Source organism: Ornithodoros turicata, unplaced genomic scaffold, assembly GCF_037126465.1.
Source record: "Ornithodoros turicata isolate Travis unplaced genomic scaffold, ASM3712646v1 ctg00001047.1, whole genome shotgun sequence".
Classification (NCBI taxonomy): Eukaryota; Metazoa; Arthropoda; class Arachnida; order Ixodida; family Argasidae; genus Ornithodoros; species Ornithodoros turicata.
The window spans coordinates 250,292-254,206 of NW_026999446.1; the positions used below are offsets into that span (position 1 = coordinate 250,292).

The window sequence follows — 3,915 nt, forward strand, 5'->3', positions numbered from 1 at the left end:
AGTCAACTTACACTCATGTAAAGTGCTGCCGCACGATTGCATTCCTGTAAAGGAAGCCATCTTGCTGCCCCTCGTAACGAGGCACCATTACAGGGTCGTCGTCGTCGGAATCTCTGGGGGACTCCCTCACTTCGCTGCCGAACTGCTTGGCGATGTTATGCAACACGCAGCACGCCGTGATGATGGGGCAGCAGTGCCGGGTTGCAACACGCAGTTCAGAGTGAAGGCAGTGAAACCGCCGCTTCAGCTGGCCATTCGTCGTGCAGTACATATCAACCATGTTGTACAATGAAATGTTACAAAAGGTACAGGGTCAATGAGCTTACCGTTCAACGACAGCCCGCGTTGTCGAATGCGAAGTGTTGTAATTCGCTTGCGGCCTGTCTCGTGGCTGGAGGAACGGAGTCATGAGCCAGCGTTTGCATGGGTAACCACTGTCCCCCAGAAGAAGTCCAGTGTGGACCCCACGTTCAAACTCCCTGCCTATGGTGCTGTCGCGCAGAATCCGGGAGTCATGGGTGCTTCCTGGCCAGTTGGCGACCACATCCAAGATCCTACAGTCAGCCGCTACGATCAGTTGAACATTGATCGAATGGTAGTTCTTGCGGTTGACGTAGGATCCCTCGTGTTCCGACGGTGCCTGGATGCGGACGTGCGTGCCATCTACAGCTCCCACGACCCTAGGAAATCCAGCCAACTCTTAAAAGTCCTGCTGCGCTGCTCTTACTTCCTCAGCCGTTGGCCATCTGAATAAATATTGTAGATCGCATTGTAGATCGCAACAGAAAGTAAGGGTCAAAAAAGAGCATAGACGTATACTCACCGGATGAAGCTGTTCACGCGCCTGCAAAGTGCAGCGACGACCCTGTGCAGAACGCGGCACGCCGTCGACTCGTGCACACTCACAATGTCACCTGCCGTGATTAGAAAGTTCCCGGTTGCGAGATACTGCAGCGTGAGGAGTACCTGTAGCGACGACGGAAGCGACTGACTTCGACGGGTCGAGGGCTCGATGTCGTGAGCGACGAGAGAGGTGATAAAGAATATCCCCTCTCGCGTAAATCGAAACCGTCTTTGCAGTTCACCGTCCTCCAGGTACTCCAGCGGGTTCTCTCGGTCCCGGTACACTCTCTGTCGTGACAGGGACAATGCGAGATACAGTTGGTGCCGACGACGAACCCTCGCTGCTCGGTTCATGGCGGCCGACATGTTAGTCCTAAGCTTTAGTGCGGTAGTTTAGGGTGCTCCTAGGACCCTTGGCCAGCGTCCTAAATTGCGCGGAGCGAGCGCCACCACTTTAGTGTTGTAGAAGTTTCGTGCAAGCCACTTACGGCTCCGGCACTACACTAAGTGGGGAACTCGTTAAGTATTACACTAAGTTTGTTTCGTGCAAGCGAGCCCAGGACGCTAGCGTCGTAATCCTGCAGCCGGACGCACCCCACGTAGGCCTTTGTTGGAGTTCAACTTCAAAATCCCATCACCGACTTCAGCACCCGTCATAGGAATTCAACTTCAAAGCCCCATCACAAACTTCAATTTCAAGATCCATCACCGACTTCAGAACCCATCATAGGAATTCAACTTCAAAACCGCGATGGGATCTGAAGTTGAATTCTGATGATGGGCTCTGAAGTCAGTGATGGTTTCTGAAGTTGAAGTCGATGATGGGTTCTGAAGTTGAATGATGTGATGTGATGTGATGTGATGGGTTCTGAAGTTGAAGTTGAATGATGGGTTATGATGTGATGAATTCTGAAGTTGAAGTTGAATGATGGGTTATGAAGTGATGAATTCTGAAGTTAAAGTTGAGTTACGGGCTCGTGATGTGATGATTTATGACGGTGATGTGATGTGATTGGCTTTGCAGAAAACTGGCCATGATGTGATGTTGAATGAATTCTTAGGAAAATGCCGACCTATGGAATGTACTTCGTAACGTCGACAGGAGCAGCACTACATCGAACAAGGGCAAAAACAATGCCTGAAAACCTGGTCATTCCATTCATTTCGAATTCTTCATTGTTGGGGGGGGGGGCAGTTTTATTCTATTTAGTGGTCAAGAGACCTCGGGGCACAGAATAGCTGACTGCTGAAATGTGCATGACTGCAAGCCATGCACATGCAGCCCGCGTGTGTGAGAGCCCTGATTACCCTGATCTAAGCATTGCTTGATCTTAAGCGAGAAATAAATAATGTACTCGAGGGCTCGTAACACTTGTTTAGCGTTATCTCCAAATCTGCTAATGAACAACTTTATTTTTGAAGTTGGGGTGTCTAATCGCCGCAGGCGATATTCTACTCTGTTCCAGTTTCTACTTCCCTATACAGGCTATACTCAATCCCATGCCAGTCTTCATGCCATGAATCCATACAAATGCTTATTGGAAATCTACAATAAACATTGGAGACCATGTTGAAAGGTATAGGCTGCAACTGGAGGAACGGGTCGCACCATCAAACGCGTTATTGTTGTTTCGTTTCAAGCTGATCTAAACTCGCTGATTGCTAGGCAATTTATTTTTGGAGCACCTTACATTTTCCACGCATAACGTCAACGTCAACGCCTGTGCGGCGCTCATAGCCGCAGTTTCTTCGCAGCGCTAACACGCAATAAAAAAAACCAAATACAATACAACAAGATCCGTACGGTGCATCCGATGCATCCTACATTTGTAGTTGTAAGGGACGAATGTCACCTCGGTAGAAATACTTTCACCCGCTAGATCACGTCACGGAAATGTTTCCTTTCCAGGCGGGGGGGGGGGGGGGGGGGGCAGACGTGTATTGTCATTCAGAGATGCGATAACACACCACCGAACACGTTTCAAAATGAACCCCCAGAAAAATGCTCATTTTCATGATATTTTGGTTTAGTCACTCATTTTCCTTTCCCAAACTTCAGCCAATCAAATTTTCCTACCTGCGGAAGGCAAAATCTGACAGGGGTTCTTGTGTTGTTGTAATTTGCCGTGAGACCTATCCACCTGCGACTATACCTATAAGTATGGGTAAACAGTATTGTAAATACACTAAAATAAAATTCACTCAGTGTTCTCTACTTCTTCACCACCTCGTGTGTCGGTGACCTTCTGTATTCCTACCCACTGCTGGGATTTGGGAATATACACGCCTTCGATTCTGAATGTATTTAGTTCTGCACCAAAATCTCTGGTCCAACGAAGTGGCGTTTGATCAAATCATCGCCACTCGCAGACGCCACCACTCGCATCGCCACAGCACTCGCAGACGCCAAATTGTCCATATCTTCCATTTCATTTAATAATAACTCTGGATATCAACGTGACATCTTCGATGTCATCATTCAATTGCTTAGTCTGTATATCCATACTTAATACGGTGTGCAAGTGCGTCTCTGCGCATGAGAGGAGGCAGTGAGAGGGAAGGGGGAGGGTGCCGCCGTAGCCAATGGGGCTTCCCGAGTGGAGTAACCGGGAGAGGAGATATGCGCAGAACGCTCGGTTACTTGCAGAGCGTATAGCTATGAGTCCGCGGCACATACCTGTTTCTTTTGCTATACAGCCTGCGAAGTAGCGTTTGGTCAAATCGTTAATTTTCAAGCGACCAAAGAACAAACAGGAGACAAGATCACACACAAGTCGCTGTTTCGTGTTTGTTTTTGGTCGCTTGTGGATTTGCACCAACAAGCCCAATCTATATACTTCAGACATTTCGCGAAATCGTCGCCCAAGTGGAACTCACTGGCGCCAAATTGTCAGTTTCCTCTATTTTAGCTCGTAATAACTCTTGATACCAACTTGATACTGACGGTATCATCATAAAATTACGTAGTATGTGTATCGTCTGCGGACCGTAGCTGTTGTCCTTGCTGCACCCTTAGAACTCGCATTTAGTCAATTTGTCGTCCAGAAGGCTACCACAGGCCCCAGCCTGCCA

General features: G+C 48.4%; 1 pseudogene; it reads right to left on the reverse strand.

Annotated features, from left to right (window-relative positions):
• Positions 1–322: 322 nt before the first annotated feature.
• LOC135376149 (putative nuclease HARBI1) lies at positions 323–1,209 on the reverse strand (annotated as a pseudogene).
• Between the last annotated feature and the right edge of the window lie 2,706 nt (positions 1,210–3,915).